Source organism: Macaca thibetana, chromosome 4 (assembly GCF_024542745.1).
Source record: "Macaca thibetana thibetana isolate TM-01 chromosome 4, ASM2454274v1, whole genome shotgun sequence".
NCBI classification, from domain to species: Eukaryota; Metazoa; Chordata; class Mammalia; order Primates; family Cercopithecidae; genus Macaca; species Macaca thibetana.
Window position 1 is genome coordinate 28556841 of NC_065581.1, and position 19403 is coordinate 28576243.

At 45.7% G+C, this 19403-nt stretch overlaps 3 non-coding genes and 1 pseudogene across 3 annotated transcripts; 1 reads left to right on the forward strand and 3 right to left on the reverse strand.

Annotated features, from left to right (window-relative positions):
* Positions 1-212: 212 nt before the first annotated feature.
* On the reverse strand, positions 213-284 carry TRNAA-UGC (transfer RNA alanine (anticodon UGC)). The gene has a single exon. It is a non-coding gene; the product is annotated as a tRNA-Ala (tRNA).
* An 873-nt stretch (positions 285-1157) lies between these two features.
* On the reverse strand, positions 1158-1230 carry TRNAF-GAA (transfer RNA phenylalanine (anticodon GAA)). The gene has a single exon. It is a non-coding gene; the product is annotated as a tRNA-Phe (tRNA).
* A 13280-nt stretch (positions 1231-14510) lies between these two features.
* On the reverse strand, positions 14511-14582 carry TRNAA-AGC (transfer RNA alanine (anticodon AGC)). The gene has a single exon. It is a non-coding gene; the product is annotated as a tRNA-Ala (tRNA).
* A 109-nt stretch (positions 14583-14691) lies between these two features.
* LOC126953341 (pantothenate kinase 3-like) lies at positions 14692-15631 on the forward strand (annotated as a pseudogene).
* Positions 15632-19403: the final 3772 nt, after the last annotated feature.

Sequence of the window (19403 nt, forward strand, 5' to 3'; positions counted from 1 at the left end):
GGCCGTGGCAGTCGCCTTCGGTGATGTCGAAGCTCACAGCATAGAGATTGGTTATAAATGGAGGCAACCCATTGGGTTACGTCTTTACTCTCTGTATGTGCAGAAATAGGATAGAAAAAGGTGCGGAGGCAGAAGTCTACGTTGCTCGAGAATTCGGAGTCTAACGTTGCTTGAGAATTAGGTTTGAGCACTGCCATAGCAAAACCAACGTTTGGAGGTGCTGGGGATCGAACCCGGGGCCTCATGCATGCAAAGCATGCGCTCTACCACTGAGCTACACCCCCTTCCTGAAAAACCTTCTTGTAATAATTTTCAGGAGGTAGCTTTCTTTTTCTGAGTCTAATGGAGCGTCTGCAGCGGCTGTGAGTAGAAGATCCTCGGTACTAATAGGGGATATAAATTATTTAGAATACTGTATACGACATGAAATGGAAGGCGCCTGTAATCCCAGCTACTGAGGCAGGAGAATCCTTGAACCCGGGAGGCGGAGGTTGCAGTGAGCCGAGATCGCGCCACTGCACTCCAGCCTGGGCGCCTGAGAAAAACTCAATCTCAAAAAAAAAAAAAAAAATCACTTCCTAGGTTTAAGACTTTAAATAATTTATTAATGTCAGCGCTTCATGGAAGACTTCAGTGGAATATGAAACCAAAGTGATGCATATATACATGCGTATATATATATACACGTATATACACACACATATGTGTGTGTGTGTGTGTAGTACCTTTATCGGATTTTCAACAGCAAAAAATTGGAGTTCTATACACCCTTCTGGTATTGGCATGCAAGTGTTGTATAAGGGTTGTATTAGCCGGGCGCTGTGGCTAAAGCCTCTAATCCCAGCCCTTTGGGAGGCCGAGGCTGAGGGATCACCTGAGGTCGGGAGTTTGAGACCAGCCTGACCAACATGGAGAAAGTCCGTCTGTACTAAAAATACAAAATTAGCCAGGCGTGGTGGTGCCTGCCTGTAATCCCAGCTACTCGGGAGGCTGAGGCGGGAGAATCACTTGAACCCAGGAGGCGGAGGTTGCAGTGAGCCGAGTTCACTCCATTGCACTCCATCCTGGACAACAAGAGTGAAACTCCAAGGAAAAAATAAGTAAATAAATAAAAATAAGAGTTCTATTAGGCAAAACTAAAACTGAAAAAACAAACCTGCCGAAACCCGGGATTGAACCAGGGACCTTTAGATCTTCAGTCTAACGCTCTCCCAACTGAGCTATTTCGGCTGCTTTGAGCCTATTCTTTTAGCTATTTCTTCAAAATATAAAACTGTCATTTGTAGGGTCAGTATATCTTCCAGTTCTGTTGTCTTCAATATCCCCTGTCATTCACTCACCCCTTCACCCCCAAAATATAGATTCTGCTCCAATTTATGTCTGAAAATAGGACCCAATTTTAAGGACAATGAATGGGTTAGCAAAAGCCGGGGAAAGAAAAGGCAAAGGTGAAGAATAGAGCAAAGCAATGAGGAGAGAACTGTTTCTCTTACTGTCTCCTGTCTCTGAAGAGGAGGAGGAAGAAAAAGTTGAAAAACAACAGGAATCAAGTCAGTGGCAAGACCAGCCAGTGCCATTGATGACCAGGCCTGAGGTTAAAAGATTAACCCCCCACTCTAACCACATGTGCTCTCAATCTATCACGACCCTTTCATGTGGAACCCCTTGGAGTTGTAAGCCCTTAAAAGAGCCAGGAACTCTGTCTTTGGGGAGCTCGGCTCTTAAGACGAATCTGCCAACGCTCCCAGTGGAATAAAAACCTCTTCCTTCTTTAATCCGGTGTCTGAGGAGTTTTGTCTGTGGCTCGTCCTGCTACATTTGTTGGTTCCCTGACCGGGAATCGAGGTGATTAACACGCGGTCGAGGCAGCCCTTTAGGCCACTTAGGCCTGCCCTGTGGAACATCCCTGCGGGGTACTCTGGCCAGCTTGAGGGACGGGGTCCTGAGAGCGCTTCCGGGTAGGCAATTGCCCCGGTGGAATGCCTCCTCAGAGCAGTGCACAGCAGGCCCAATAGAGGATCAACACAGTGGCTGAACATGGGGAAGGAACTGGCCCTTTAAGTCTGGACATCTGAAACGTGGTAAAACTGGTCTTTGGAACTTGCCCACTCCATTTGAGTGGAAGCGTGGCCTGATCACCAGATCACCCACGGCTTGCCTGAGCCGGCACTTTGGCTTTGACTTGACTTGAATTGCTTGATACTTTGGATTTGGTTTTGACCTGGCTTGGATTTCTGGATACTCTGATTTTGGTTTTGATTCTGGTTTGGTGTAAACTAAAAGAGTGTGTGTGTGTGCCCTTTTTACCCGCTCTTTGTTCTGGGATGTGTGCATGTGGTGTGAGTGTGGTGTTTTGTCTCGTGGAAACATGGGTCAGACACAAAGAAAGCCCACTCCACTAGGAACTATGTTGCAAAATTTCAAGGAAGGATTTAGTGGAGACTATAGGGTTACTATGACACCAGGAAAACTTAGAACTTTGTGTGAAATAGATTGGCCAACATTAGAAGTGGGTTGGCCATCAGAAGGAAGTTTGGACAGGTCCCTTGTTTCTAAAGTATGGCACAGGGTAACTGGTAAGGCAGGATACTCAGACCAGTTCCCATACATAGATAATTGGTTACAGCTGGTGCTAGACCCCCCACGGTGGCTAAGAGGGCAGGCAGCAGCAGTCCTAGTAGCAAAGAGAAAGATAGCCAAGGAAGGATCCCACTCCATCTGCCAAGGGAAATAAATTCCTGAAGCTCTGTTCGACCCAATATCAGAAGATCCATTGCAGGAGATGGCACCAGTGATCCCAGTGGTGCCCTCCCCTTACCAGGGAGAGAGGCTCCCCACTCTTGAGCCCACAGTGCTTGCCCCTCCGCAAAACATACATATCCCTAGGCCACCCAGAGTAGACAAGAGAGGAGATGAAGACTTGGGAGAAACCCCTCCCTTGGCAGCTCATTTACGACCCAAAATTGGGATACAAATGCCCCTGAAAGAGCAGCAGTATGCTGGGATAGATGAGGACGGTCACATGGTGGAGAGGCATGTTTTTGTGTACCAGCCCTTCACCTCTGCTGACCTTCTCAACTGGTACCCTGTCCTATACTGAAAAGCCACAAGCTCTAATTGATTTGCTCCAAACTATTATCCAGACCCACAACCCCACCTGGGCTGATTGCTACCAGTTGCTCACGTTCCTCTTTAACACAGATGAAAGGCGGAGAGTGCTCCAAGCAGCAACTAAGTGGCTGATTACCAAAACCCCCAAGAGTATGTAAAGACCTAGTTACCAGGAACCAACCGACCCCAGTGGGACCCAAATGAAAGAGAGGATGTAGAAAGGCTGAACCAATACAGGGAAGCTCTCTTGGAAGGATTAAAGAGGGGAGCCCAGAAGGCCACAAACGTTAATGAAGTCTCTGAGGTCGTTCAGGGAATAGAAGAAAGTCCAGCACAATTCTACCAGAGACTGTGTGAGGCCCATCGTATATATACTCCCTTTGATCCCGATAGCCCTGAAAATCAGCGCATGATTAACATGGCTTTAGTTAGTCAAAGCGCAGAAGACATTAGAGGAAAACTGCAGAAACAGGCTGGCTTTGCAGGGATGAATACATCACAGTTATTAGAAATAGCTAACCAGGTGTTAGTAAACAGGGATGCAGTAAGCCGTGAGGAAAACTGCAAAGAGGATGAACGTCAGGCCCAGCGAAATGCTGACCTGTTAGCTGCAGCAATCAGAGGGGTCCCCCCAAAGAGGCAAGGGAAGGAGGGGCCTGGGAAAGAAACTCAGCCTGGCTGTCAGCGTTTGCAGCATAACAAGTGTGCTTATTGTAAAGAAATAGGACATTGGAAGAACAAATGCCCTTAGCTAAAAGGAAAACAAGGTGACTCAGAGCAGGAGGCCCCAGACAAGGAGGAAGGGACCCTGCTCAACCTGGCAAAAGGGTTATTGGACTGAGGGGGACTGGGCTCAAGTGCCCCCAAAGAGCCTATGGTCAGGATGACAGTCGAGGGTAAAGACATTGATTTTATTGTAGATACCGGTGCTGAACATTTGGTAGTAACTGCCCCATTCGCCCCCTTATCCAAAAAGACTATTGACATAATCGGAGCCACAGGGGTTTCAGCAAAGCAAGCTTTCTGCTTGCACCGGACTTGTACTGTAGGAGGACATAAAGTGATTCATCAGTTTTTGTACATGCCTGACTGTCCCTTGCTCTTGTTGGGAAGGGACTTGCTTAGCAAGCTGAGAGCCACCATCTCTTTTACAGAGCACGGCTATTTGTTGCTAAAGTTACCCGGAACAGGAGTCATTATGACCCTTACGGTCCCCTGAGAGGAGGAATGGAGACTTTTCTTAACTGAGCCAGGCCAAGATATAAGACCAGCTCTAGCTAAGTAGTGGCCAAAAGTGTGGTCACAAGACAACCCTCCAGGGTTGGCAGTCAACCAAGCCCCCATACTTATAGAAGTTAAGCCTGGGGCCCAGCCAGTTAGGCAAAAATAGTACCTGGTCCCAAGAGAAGCTCTTGAAGGTATCCAGGTCCGTCTCAAGCGCCTAAGAACCTTTGGAATTATAGTTCCTTGTCAGTCTCTGTGGAACGCTCCCCTCCTGCCTGTTCCCAAGCCAGGGACCAAAGACTACAGGCTGGTACAGGATTTGCACTTAGTTAATCAAGCTACAGTGACTTCGCATCCAACAGTACCTAACCCGTACACATTGTTGGGGTTGCTGCCAGCTGAGGACAGCTGGTTCACCTGCTTGGACCTGAAAGACGCTTTCTTTAGCATCTGAGAGTCAGAAACTGTTTGCCTTTCAGTGGGAAGATCCAGAGTCAGGTGTCACTGACTCAGTACACTTGGACCCAGCTTCCCCAAGGGTTCAAGAACTCCCCCACCATCTTTGGGGAGGCATTGACTCGAGACCTCCAGAAGTTTCCCACCAGAGACCTAGGCTGCGTGTTGTTCTAGTACGTTGATGACCTTCTGCTGGGACACCCCACGGCAGGCGGGTGCGCCAAGGAAACGGATGCCCTACTCCAGCACCTGGAAGACTGTGGGTATCAGGTGTCCAAGAAAAAAGCTCAGATCTGCCGACAGCAGGTATATTACTTGGGATTTACTATCCAACAGTGGGAGCGCAGCCTGGGATCAGAAAGAAAGCAGGTCATTTGTAATCTACCCGAGCCTAAGACCAGAAGGCAGGTGAGAGAATTCTTAGGAGCTGTGAGGTTTTGCAGACTGTGGATCCCGAACTTTGCAGTATTAGCCAAGCCTTCGTATGAGGTCACAAAGTGGTGGTGGGGAGGGGACTGGGAAACTTTTGAATGGGGATCCCAACAACAGCAAGTCTTTCATGAGTTAAAGGAAAAACTTATGTCAGCCCCAGCCCTGGGGCTACCCAATCTGACAAAGCCTTTTGCATTGTATGTGTCAGAGAAAGAAAAGATGGCAGTTGGAGTTTTAACCCAAACTGTGGGGCCCTGGCCAAGGCCGGTGGCCTACCTCACCAAACAATTAGATGGGGTTTCTAAAGGATGGCCCCCATGTTTGAGGGCCTTTGCAGCAACTGCCCTGCTAGTACAAGAAGCAGATAAGCTGACTCTTGGGCAAAACCTGAACATAAACGCCCCCTATGCTGCGGTGACTTTAATGAATACTAAAGGACATCATTGGCTAACGAATGCTAGACTCACCAAGTACCAAAGTTTGCTCTGTGAAAATCCCCGTGTAACTATTGATGTTTGTAACACCCTGAACCCCGCCACCTTGCTCCCGTTATCAAGAGAGCCCTGTTGAGCATGACTGTGTACAAGTGTTGGACTCAGTTTATTCTAGCAGACCTGACCTCTGGGACCAGCCTTGGGCATCAGTAGACTGGGAACTATACATGGATGGGAGCAGCTTCATCAACCCACAAGGAGAGAGATGTTCAGGGTATGCAGTGGTAACCCTGGACACTGTTTTGTTTTTTTTTGTTTTGTTTTGTTTTGTTTTTGAGACGGAGTCTCGCTCTGTCACCCAGGCTGGAGTGCAGTGGCCGGATCTCAGCTCACTGCAAGCTCCGCCTCCTGGGTTCACGCCATTCTCCTGCCTCAGCCTCCGGAGTAGCTGGGACTACAGGCGCCCGCCACCTCGCCCGGCTAGTTTTTTGTATTTTTTAGTAGAGACGGGGTTTCACCATGTTAGCCAGGATGGTCTCGATCTCCTGACCTCGTGATCCGCCCGTCTCGGCCTCCCAAAGTGCTGGGATTACAGGCTTGAGCCACCGCGCCCGGCTGTGGACACTGTTGTTGAAGCCAGATTGTTGCCCCAGGGCACTTCAGCCCAGAAAGCTGAACTCATTGCTTTAATTTGGGCCTTAAAACTCAGTGAAGGTAAGACTGTAAACATTTCCACTGATTCTCAGTATGCCTTTTTAACCCTTCAAGTGCATGGAGCATTATATAAAGACAAGGGCCTATTGAACTGTGGGGGAAAAGACATAAAATATCCACAAGAAATCTTGCAATTATTAGAAGCAGTATGGAAACCCCACAAGGTGGCAGTTATGCATTGCAGAGGACACCGGTGAGCTTCCACCTTGGTGGGTTTGGGGAATTCCCGCGCTGACTCAAAGGCTCGAAAAGCAGCATCTGCCCCCTTCCGGGCATCAGTCACAGCCCCTCTGTTCCCTCAAGCACCTGATCTTATACCTACTGATTCTAAAGAAGAAAAGGACTTTCTCCAGGCAGAGGGAGGGCAAGTGATGGAGGAAAGACTGATTCGGTTACCAGATGGGAGAGTAGCTGTGCCACAGCTGCTAGGAGCTGCAGTTGTACTGGCTGTGCACGAAACCACCCATCTAGGTCAGGAGTCACTTGAAAAGTTGTTAGGCCAGTATTTCTACATCTTGCATTTGTCAGCCCTTGCCAAAACGGTGACGCAGCAGTGTGTTACCTGCCAGCAGTGTGTTACCTGACAGCACAATACAGGCAAGGTCCAGCCGTTCCATCTGGCATACAAGCTTATGGAGCAGCCCCCTTTGAAGATTGCCAGGTGGAATTCACAGAGATGCCAAAGTGTGGGGGTAACAAGTATTTACTAGTTCTTGTGTGTACCTACTCTGGGTGGGTGGAGGCTTATCCAACACGAACTGAGAAAGCTCGTGAAGTAACCCATGTGCTTCTTCGAGATCTTATTCCTAAATTTGGACTGCCCTTATGGATCGGCTCAGATAATGGGCCAGCATTTGTGGTTGACTTGGTACAGAAGACGGCAAAGGTATTGGGGATCACATGGAAACTGCATGCCACCTACTGGCCTCAAAGTTCCGGAAAGGTGGAATGGATGAATTGGACTATCAAAAATAGTTTAGGGAAAGTGTGTCAGGAAACAAGATTAAAATGGATACAGGCTCTCCCTGTGGTATTATTTAAAATTAGGTGTACCCCTTCTAAAAGAACAGGATATTCCCCTTATGAAATATTATCTCATAGGCCCCCTCCCATATTGTGGGGACTTCTAGGCACTCCCTGAGAGTTAGGTGAAGTTGAGTTACAGCAACAGCTACAGGCTTTAGGAAAAATTACACACACAATCTCACCTGGGTAAATGAGAGATGCCCTGTTAGCTTATTCTCCCCAGTTCACCCTTTCTCCCCAGGTGATTGAGTGTGGATCAAGGACTGGAACATAGCCTCTTTGTGCCCACAGTGGAAAGGACCCCAGACTGTCGTCCTGACCACTCCCACTGCTGTGAAGGTAGAGGGAATCCCAGCCTGGATCCACCACAGCCATGTAAAACCTGCAGCACCTGAAACCCGGGAGGCAAGACCAAAGCTGGACAACCATTGCAGAGTGACTCTGAAGTAGATGATAAGCCCTGCTCCAGTCACACCCAGAAGCTGACTGGTCCACGCATGGCTGAAGCGTGAGGAAGTTCATCATGGGATTCAGTTTTCTTAAATTTTGGACTTGTATAGTAAGGACTTCAACTGACCTTCCTCAGACTGAGATAGGGCAAAAAGTTCAAACAGTCTTTTTGTTTAAAAGGGACTTATGTGTATAATGCCACCCAGTGCAAGGTATGCAGCCCAGGAAGGGACCAGACTGATGTGTGCTATAACCCATTAGAACTATTTGATCCCCGTTGGAAAACAGGAAAGTATGTAACTCTAGAAGTCAATGGAACTGGACTGGCAGGAAGACCTGGGTAGTGAAGATGAGAGTGAGAACTCCCACTAGTGAGTGAGGTTCTCAAAGGGGGGAATGAGGAAAGAAACCATTTCTCTTACTGTCTCCTGTCTCTGAAGAGGAGGAGGAAGGAAAAGTTGAAAAACAACAGGAATTAAGTCAGTGGCAAGACCAGCCAGTGCCACTGATGACCAGGCCTGAGGTTAAAAGATTAACCCCCCACTCTTTCCACATGTGCTCTCAATCTATCACGACCCTTTCACATGGAACCCCTTGGAGTTGTAAGCCCTTAAAAGGGCCAGGAACTCTGTCTTCAGGGAGCTCAGCTCTTAAGAGTGTCTGCCGATGCTCCCGGCCAAATAAAAACCTCTTCTTTCTTTAATCCGGTGTCTGAGGAGTTCTGTCTGTGGCTCATCCTGCTACAGCAAGAACATGTTCTCCAACTTGGTCACTGCTCAGAATACCAAGGGAATTCAACAGAAAAATTTCTAGACTTTTCAAAATCTTTTCTCTTCTCTGGGCTCTTGTTTTTCTGTCTTACTCTTCAACGATATGGCAAAAAGGAACAAAAGATTATTGGGCATGTTAATGTGGTGTGGGTTTATAGCTTCCGACTAAAGAAATCCAGAGCAAGACAATTCATTTTCGCTATTCCCTTCCTGTCACTCATCTCGGGCTGACACATCCACCTTAGGTGGTACAGAGACCCAGGGAGTGGAAATGGAAAGTATGTTTATTTTAGTGTGACCACGCAAAACGTGTTTTTAAAAGGAGAAAAGTACAGAATGGCAAGAATTGTGAAAAACAGATGAACATGTGTGCTTTTGAACCCTGTGCAAGGCAAGGACACACTACCACTGAGCCACACCTCTCTCACTAAGAAACATCGTGAAGATCTTTTTTGATGCTTTAGCCATATTTCTGAGAGGTCTTAAAAAATATGATAAGTTGGCCAGATAGAAAATCCACTGCCTCATATCTCAGTATTTCTTACCTCTAAACTATATCCCCTAAAAGCTTCTAGGAGAAAAGTAAGAGAATCACAGACCAAATCACACTGTTTCTGCTTCTAGAACATTTCAGCCCATCAGTTTATTCTGAGGTTTTTCTCTCCAGCCAACTGCCTGAGGGCATTTTCTCCCACAGCCAAGAGGTAAGATGTCCAGATGGAACTCTCTCTGGGGTCTTCAACTTGTCTGTGTCCATTTCTTCTCCTTCATCTGCTTACGAAGTTTTTCAAGCCCCATCCTACTTAAGAAAAGACGAGCCTGGGCGCAGTGGCTCACGCCTGTAATCCCAGCACTTTGGGAGGCCGAGGTGGTCGGATCACGAGGTCAGGAGATCAAGACCATCCTGGCTAACACGGTGCAAACCCCATCTCTACTAAAAATACAAAAAATTAGCTGGGAGGGGTGGCATGCACCTGTAGTCCCAGCTACTCTGGAGGCTGAGGCAGGAGAATGGCGTGAAACCGGGAGGTGGAGCTTGTAGTGAGCCGAGATCGCGCCACTGCACTCCAGCCTGGGTGACAGAGCAAGACTCTGTCTTTAAAAAAAAAAAAAAAGGTGGGGGGCCTGGCGCGGTGGCTCAAGCTTGTAATCCCAGCACTTTGGGAGGCCGAGACGGGCAGATCACGAGGTCAGGAGATCGAGACCATCTGGCTAACACGGTGAAACCTCGTCTCTACTAAAAAATACAAAAAACTAGCCGGGCGAGGTGGCGGGCGCCTGTAGTCTCAGCTACTTGGGAGGCTGAGGCAGGAGAATGGCGTAAACCTGGCAGGCAGAGCTTGCAGTGAGCTGAGATCTGGCCACTGCACTCCAGCCCCAGCGACAGAGCCAGACTCTGTCTCAAAAAAAATAATAAATAAAAATAAGAAGAGATGATGAACCACAGTCTAGGAGAAGATATTTCAATACTTATGTTTTACTAAGTATCTTTATCTGGAATATGTTAAGAACTTCTACAAAGTATTAAGAAAAAGACTAAAACTTCAATAAGAAAGAGCAAATTAATATGCACTTCACAAAAAATTGCTCTTGAGTGATATAAAATATGCTCAACATCTTTTGCTAAAAAGGAAATGCAAATTAAAAACACAACAAAGCTGTGCACGGTGGCTCATGCCTATACTCCCAGCACTTTGGGAGGTCGAGGCGGATGTATCTCCTGAGGTCGGGAGTTCAAGATCAGCCTGGCCAACGTGGCAAAACCCGGTCTCTACTACAAATACAAAAGTTTAGACTGCCACGTGCCCCGGTAGTCCCAGCTACTTGGGGAGGCTGAGGCATGAGAATCTCTTGATCCTGGAAAGCAAAGGCTACAGTGAGCTGAGATTGTACCACTGCATTCCAGCCTGGGCAGCAGAGCAAGACACCATCAAAAACACATACACCCACAAAATAATACTGCTCTTCATCAGAATCATTTAACGTGAAAAGTGAACAATATCAAGTGTTGCTGAGTATGTGAAGCAATTGGAACATGCAAACATGGCTGATGAGACTGTAAACTGCTATATCTACACTGGGAAACTATATGAAAATATCAACTAAAACTAAATATATATATAAAACCTGTGACCCAAAACTAGACAGTTACATTTATGCCCAAGAGAAGTGCATGAGCATTTCCCTTGAAGGACATGTATCAGAACATTTACAGCAGCATTAAACATTTCAACCAAAAACTAGGGGTGCTGCAAATGTACTTGGACAGTAAAATGAATAAATCATGATGTACAGTGTTCAGACAATGGAACACTCTAGAGCAATAAAAAATAACTACTGTTACTAGCAACAATATAACGACAATGAATCTAATTTTTTTTTTTAACAGAAATTGAGTAAAAGAATCCATACACAGATGAGAACAGATTTGCTATGGTTTGAAAGTGTCCCCTCCAAAGCTTAGGTGTCACCATGTGATAATTATCAAGAGATAGGGCCTTTAAGAAGATTAAGCCATCAGGGTTCCTTCCTCATGAATAATATTAGGTACCCTTATAATAAGACTTGACAAAGGAAATTCATCTCTCTATTGCCCTCAGTTTTCTGCCATGTGAGGACACAACAAAAAGGCCATCACCAGACACCAGAGCCAGTGCCTTGATCTTGGACTTCCCAGGCTCCAGAATTGTGAGAAAATAAGTTTCTGGGCCTGGCACGGTGGCTGTTTCCTGTAATCACAGCACTTTGGGAGGCCAAGGTGGATGGATCACCTGAGGTCAGGAGTTCAAGACCAGCCTGGCAAACATGGTGAAACCCCATCTCTACTAAAAACACAGAAAAATTAGCCAGGTGTGGTGGCACTCGCCTGTAATCCCAGCTACCCAGGAAGTTGAGACAGGAGAATTGCTTGAATCCAGAGGCTTAGGTTGCAGTGAGCCAAGATGGCTCCAGCCTGGGCAACAAGAGTGAAACTCTGTTGAAAGAAAAGAAAAGAAAAGAAAGAGGGAGGAAAAGATGGAAGGAAGGAAGTTTCTGTTCGTTACAAATTACCAGGAAGGAAGGAAGGAAATAAGTTTTCTGTTGGTTACAAATTACCAGTCTTGAGTGATTTTGTAGCAGCCCAAAATACGATGATATTATATGATCCCACTTATATTATTTATTTATTTATTTATTTATTTATTTATTTATTTTTGAGATGGAGTCTTGCTCTGTCACCCAGGCTGGAGTGCAGTGGCCGGATCTCAGCTAACTGCAAGCTCTGCCTCCCAGGTTCATGCCATTCTCCTGCCTCAACCTCCCCAGTAGCTCGGACTACAGGCGCCCGCAACCTCGCCCAGCTATTTTTTTGTATTTTTTAGTAGAGACGGGGTTTCACTGTGTTAGCCAGGATGGTCTTTATCTCCTGACCTCGTGATTCGCCCGTCTCGGCCTCCCAAAGTGCTGGGATTACAGGCTTGAGCCACCTCGCCCGGCCTTATATTATTTAAAACATAACGAAAATAATCTATGGAGGTGGATGTCAGAGAGTTAGGATGATTGAAATGAGGCAAAAGGCAGCTGTTGGTTGCTGAAAAATTCAGTATCTTGGTCTGAGTTTTGGTTATATATATAATAAGCCATAAACTGAATAGATTTCATGCGTTTTATTTTATATAAATGAAGGCTTAAATTTAAATACAAAAAAAAAAAAAAAGAAGGTTCTCCTAGATACTTCCTATCCTCCAGCACATTCTCTCCCTTCTTTAGGGTTGTTTTGTTTTGAGACGGAGTCTCGCTCTGTCGCATCCTCAAGATTATTAGGGCTTGGACGGACGGGATGGTAGAGTGAGTCTAAGCGCTACATTCCTCCGTCGCTTTCTCTGGATATGAGGGAAGAGAGGTACTTTTTCTGTCTCTAGGGAGGTAGGCTCGACGAGGAAGGGGACCTGGTTCGTTTCTACCAGGCTGTCACGGCTTCAAGAGCAACTCTCCGCTATTTCCGTCGCTCAACAGACCGGCTGAGCTCTTTGGAGGAGCAAGGGATGTTGGATTTTGGTTTGCGCTTCAGGAACCGCTGATACTGTAGCTTCTGAGGGAGCTGCAGGGATTTCCCGATTTCCTGCGTGCCTGCGTTTAAAGTTAGAAGCGGAATCTACTGGCAGCTTCGAAACTGAGCCTGACTGTGGTAACATCTAATTTTATTAGTTTTTGCTTGAAATGCAAAAGATGAAAAAGCAAGTTCCCGTTTGTTTGCTCCACATATTTCTCTTAGAATGAAGCCGATTGAAAGTTAACTTCACCCTGAAGAAACTCCTCCTGGCGTTTGCAACGATCTCCTTTATGCCTCACGTCCAGCCTGACTCAAAAGGACTCTAAAGAGCTGGAGAGCGGCTGCGGAAAGGCGGAGTAGCGGTACAATTGGTGTTAACTACGTGTGCAGTCACCGCCTCTTTAGTCCTGTTACAGGTGCAGAGGCAGTATAGATGAATCCCTCACAAGTCGAGTGGGTTGACCTCAGATTGACTTTAGCGATGGCTTGATAGATGGTGGCCGTCACAGCGTTTAGAAAGTGAGCAAAAGAAAGGATGCAGGCCGGGCGCGGTGGCTCACCCCTGTAATCCCAGCACTTTGGGAGGCCGAGGCGGGCGGATGACGAGGTCAGGAGATCGAGACCATCCTGGCTAACACAGTGAAACCCCGTCTCTACTAAAAATACAAAAAGGTAGCCGGGCGTGGTGGTGGGCGCCTGTAGTCCCAGCTACTCCGAAGGCTGAGGCAGGAGAATGGCGTGAACCTGGGAGGCAGAGCTTGCAGTGAGCCAAGATCGCACCACTGCACTCCAGCCTGGGCCACAGAGCCAGACTCCGTCTCAAAAAAAAAAAAAAAAAGAAAGAAAGAAAGGATGCATACAGAAGCCCACATAATTGCTTGGCTTCTACAGATGGAGAGAGAGAGAAAGGTCGCTTTTCTCCCTTCTGGGTGTTTAGTAACTTATTTTTTTATTTCCTTTGTTGTCATGAAATAGAGCTGAAAATAAAAGCAGATTTTCTTTTAACAAGACAGTATTAACATGCTTGCAGAAAATTTCCCTGAGGATTTCTACTTAGCACGGTGATACCACAAAGAGCTCTAATCTGGAGGTATGGGTTGTTCCCTAGCTTAGAAGGAGGTCAATCCTGGAGAGTAAGTACAGTGAGGTACAAAGGGATCCTTTGGGATTAGAAGAATAAACGTTCATTACTTTTATTTATGTAAAACAACAAAATGAGCTTTCTCCTATCCTGATCTTGGTTCCTGGAGTTCAGTGTCAGCATCTCAGACCAGAAGCTTCCTCAGAGGACCCAGAGAAGTGCTTTTTACTTCCACCAAATTTCAGCTGACGTGAATGCTATCTGTTTGTCATTTGCTGTGTGTTTGTAGTTAAATAGTTTAAGTTTCAGAGTTTGTGGGTCTCCAATGGAAAAAGTGACCATCACACATCAAATCATCAACCCCTGGCAGTGTAATCTTTTAGTGAAATCTTGTAGGGCTTCTGCAACCTGGTTAGGGGGAGTTGGAAAAAGAAACAGAAAAGGACTTGAGCCTTTTAGCTTCTGATCTGAAATCAGACTTGGGCCGCACAGTTCTACGGTTTCTGATGATTTCATTTACAGTTAGAAATCAGCTGGATGACCAGGAATGCTACTTGCTTCCCCCCGTGCGTGGTCCATGTTAATCATTGATGGGTCTGTTTACAAAGAATAGGCGGATAATCCTAAGCAGCAAATAACCTCAGGTGAACACGAATCACCCTCTGCATGAGAGAGAAATGCAGAGACCAACACAATTCACCTTGACAGACAGAAAATTTTAAAGTTGGGGAATGTCATGGACCGCTTCTTACTGGTGTCCCGGGGAAGAAAACGGAACCTGGAGGTACTGGGGATTGAACCCAGGGCCTCGTGCATGCTAAGCACGCGCTCTACCACTGAGCTATACCCCCTTGACGACCCAAATGCTTCAGAAAACACTTTCGTGACCGCCAATATCTGAGTCTGCCCTCTGTCAGGATAATCATTATATGTTTCCAATTCCACTGTTAATTCCCTACATATGGATCCACCGGCATTCGGGATGTACACCTTGAACTGAAAGATTTAACACTTTTCGGCCAAAGAGGGGACTTGCACTTTATCAGTTCTCCAACCCAGGGCCTGTCTACTTTTATCCAAATGGGAAGAGATAAAAACTTGTCAACATTGCAAACGGTGCTATGTGCTATAGGAGGTGGTGCCTACAAGTTTGAAAAAGATTTTCGCACAATTGGAAACCTCCACTTGGATGAACTTGTCTGTCTTATAAAGCGTTTGCTGTGTATAGACTCTATCAGTTTCAATGGACAAGCAGAGTGCTGTTATTTAGCTAATGCCCAGAACCTCAGCGACGCCAAAAGATGCCTTTTAACCGGGATGATCCCTATCCGCTGCTGGTAGTGAGCATTGGCTCAGGAGTCAGTATTTTAGCAGTCCATTCCAAAGACAACTACAAACAAGTGACTGCGACAAGCCTTGGAGAGGGTACCTTTCTGGGTTTAAGGGTTTATGCAGTTTATTGTATGGCTGTGAAAGTTTTGAAGAGGCTCTTGAAATGGCATCCAAAGGTGACAGCACACAAACTGACAAGCTGTCCTGTGATATTTATGGAGGAGATCATGAAAGATTTGGTTTGCCAGGTTGGACTGCAACATCTAGTTTTAGGAATATGATTTATAAGGAGAAGAGAGAATCTGTTAGTAAAGAAGATCTGGCAAGAGCTACTTTAGTTACTATCACCAATAGCTTTGGTTCTGTGGCACGAATGTGTGCTGTTAATGAGGAAATAAACAGAGTTGTCTTTGTTGGAAACGTTTTACATGTCAGTACCCTTTCAATGAAACTTTTGGCATATGCACTGGGTTTCTGGTCAAAAGGTCAACTGCAAGCATTGTTTCTAGAACCTGAGGGATACTTTGGAGCAGTTAGTGCACTTCTCGGGCTGACAAATTTCAGCTAAAGCACCAGGTCTCTCTCTCTCTGCTAATAAATGTCATCCAAAAGGAACTGAAACCAGAGGCATTATTACTGCATTGTTTGTCACCGGGAACCAAAGGATAAAAGAGTAGCGTAAGCTGCTGAATATTGCCATATTAAAGGAGAGAACTTAGTAAAGTGAAAAAAATAACAATAATTTTAAAAAGACAGCAACATGTATAATTTCTAACAAAAAAGAAATACTTAGATGTAAATCTAACAAAACCTGAATAATGCTGAAAAAGACACAATGCAATGTAAGGTGGGCGTGGTGCCTCCAGCCTGTAATCCCAGCACTTTGGGAGGCCAAGGCAGTTGGATTACCTGAGGTCAGGAGTTCAAGACCAGCCTGGCCAACATGGCAAAACCTCATCTCTACAGAAATACAAAACTTAGCCAGGCATGATGGCAGATGCCTGTAATCCCAGCTACTCAGGAGTCTGAGGTGGGAGAATCACTTGAACCCAGGAAGCAGAGGTTGCAGTGAGCCGAATCACGCCATTGCACTCCAGCCTGGGCTATAGAGCAAGACTCCGTTAAAAAAAAAGAAGCGTACACAATGTAATGTACACAATGCTGATGAAATAAGTTTTAAAAAACCAAAAATGCAACAACAACAACAACAACAACAAAAACTAAATAAATGGAGAGATGTACAGGGTTAACAGTTCGCAAAACTCAACATGGTAAAGATGGCAGTTCTTCTCAAATTGACATATAGGTTTAACGAAATTCTTATCAAAATCCAAGCAAGATTTTTATTAATATAGACACGATTATTCTAAAATGTATGTAGGAAGTTAAAGGAATTAGAATAGCTAAAATAATCATTAAGAATAAAAATATAAGGGGAAGAAAGTCAACTTGATTTCAAGACTATTGTACTACATTGTTGTATTTTTATGTTATTGTATAAGAAAGGGAGGAAGCAAGTCTGGGCCCCCTGGCTCATGACTGTAGCCTCAACAACACTTTGGAAGACTGAGGCAGGGGGATTGCTTGAGCCCAGGAGTTGCAGATCAGCCTGAGCAACAAAGGATGATCCTGCCTCTACCAAAAAAAAAAAAAAAAAAAAAAGCTGGTCATAGTGGTCTTGCGCCTGTGGTTCCAGATACTCAGGGAGACTGAGGTGGGAGGGTCACTGGGGCCCTAGAGGTTGAGACTGCAGTGAGCAATGATACTACCACTGCACTCCAGCCTGGACCACAGAACAAGACTCTGTCTCACTATTTTTTTTTTTTTTTTTGAGACGGAGTCTTGCTCTGTTGCCCCAGGCTAGAGTGCAATGGCATGATCTCGGCTCACTGCAACCTCTGCCGCCTCCTGGGTTCAAGTGATTCTCCTGCTTCAGCCTCCCGAGTAGCTGGAATTACAGGCGCCTGCCACCACTCCCGGCTATCAAAAAAAAATTTGTTTTTTAATTTAAAAAAATGTTAAAAGAATGTCAGGCCGGGCACGGTGGCTCAAGCCTGTAATCCCAGCACTTTGGGAGGCCGAGACGGGTGGATCGCAAGGTCAGGAGATCGAGACCATCCTGGCTAACATGGTGAAACCCCGTCTCTACTAAAAAATACAAAAAAATAGCCGGGCGAGGTGGCGGGCCCCTGTAGTCCCAGCTACTCGGGAGGCTGAGGCAGGAGAATGGCGTAAACCCGGGAGGCGGAGTTTGCAGTGAGCTGAGATCTGGCCACTGCACTCCAGCCTGGGCGACAGAGCGAGACTCCGTCTCAAAAAAAAAAAAAAAAAAAGAATGTCAACATTATGCCTTACACAAAAATGAACTCAGAATAGATCAAGGATGTAAACATAAAACATGAAAGTATAAAACTTTTAGGAAAAAACATGGAAGAAAACCTTTTGGATCTAGGGCAAGGCAAATAATTTTGCAGTTGACATGGAAACATGATCCAGAGATCTTGTAAAGCTTGTTCTTCTCTTCCTCTTACTCTTTCCTGCTGTGTCGTTTGCTTTGGGTGATGCTGAGGCTGGAAATAGGAAATGCAAATAGGAGAGCATTAAAGGCAACTAATTGGGTCATGTCTTTACTTTTTTTTCTTCTTTTTTTTTTTTTTTTTTTTTTGGAGTTTCTTCCCTCTTGTTGACCAGGCTACAATGTAATTGCTCAATCTTGGCTCACTGCAACCTCCGCCTCCTGGGTTTAAGCGATTCTCCTGCCTCAGCCTCCCAAGTAGCTGCGATTACATGCATGTGACACCACGCCCAGCTAATTATTTGTATTTAGTAGAGATAGGGTTTTACCTTGTTGGTCAGGCCAGTCTCAAACTCCTGACCTCAGTTGATCCACCTGCCTCTGCCTCCCAAAGTGCTGGGATTACAGGCGTGCACCACCGTACCTGGCCTGTTTTTACTTTTTATTTGATCAAGAAATGAGAGAAAAAGAAATAAAAAAAGGAGAGAAAGAGAGAGAAGGGAAGAAAGAAAGAGAAGGGAGAAGATAGAAGAAATGAAAGAAAGAAAATTGAAAGAGTTGAATCAGAGTTCTTTGAGGAGTGGGTTTGAGGAGTGAGTCAGAGAAAAGTAAAAAATAAAAGTACACAGAGTTGAACCCAGGGCCTCAAAAATGCAAAACACAAGCTTGTCTATCACTGTCATATAAAGACAAATCCAAGCTAAAAAAAGAAGAGATAATATTCAAAAGAAAGACTATTGCAATAGGAGAGCACTCAGCAATCTAAGCATCTGAAAATCAAACAGAAAACACTTTTCTTTTTCCTTTTCTTTTTTCTTTCTTTTTTTTCTTTTTGAGATGGAGTCTTGCTCTGTCGCCCAGGCTGGAGTGCAATGGCACAATCTTGGCTCACTGCAACCTCTGCCTCCTGAGTTCAAGCGATTCTCCTGCCTCAGCCTCCTGAGTAGCTGGGATTACAGGTGCAACACCATGCCTGGCTAATTTTTGTATTTTTAGTAGAGAAATACAAAATTTTGCCTAGCCCTCCCTACCTATAAAATAAAAGCATAGGCCGGCGTGGTGGGATCACCCCTGTAATCTCAGCACTTTGGGAGGCTGAGGTGGGCAGATCACTTGAGGTCAGGAGTTTGAGACCAGCTTGACCAACATGTCAAAACCCTGTCTCTACGAAAAATACAAAAATTAGCTGGGTATGGTGGCAGGCACCTGTGACTCCGGATACTCAGGAGACTGAGGCAGGAGAACCACTTGAACTCGGGAGGCGGAGGTTGCAGTGAGCCAAGATTTCACCACTGCACTCCAGCCTGGGTGACAGAGAAAGACTCCCTCTCAAAAAAAAAAAAAAAAAAAAAAAAAGAGAGATGGTAAATCCAACCCCACCCCTGACATAATGCAACTACAAACCTCACTGGCTTTCCCACGTGGTTTAAGTTTGATTGAGAATAGGCAAGGAACCCCAGGAACAAATCTTGCCCCTCAGCTGGTGCCTGGTCCTGGGACCTCCTTCTTAAACCTCTAGAACAGTGCTTCTCAAACTTTAACATCAGAGTCACTTGAGGGCTTATTCAAACACAGGAGACTGAGCCCCACACTCAGCAGTTCTGATTCAGTAGATCTGAGGTTGGGCCTGGAATTTAGCATTCTGCTTGCAGCACCCTAAACCACCACCCCTTGCTCTCCCATGCAGTGTCCACTGTGACTGGCATGCCACTGTTTGCCTGGAGAGAACCAATGGATGCCAGGAAATTAAAAAAGAAAAAGTATGAAACAAAAAGAAAATACATGGCATGTGTGAATTACCTTCCTCCAAAAAATGTATCTCAAA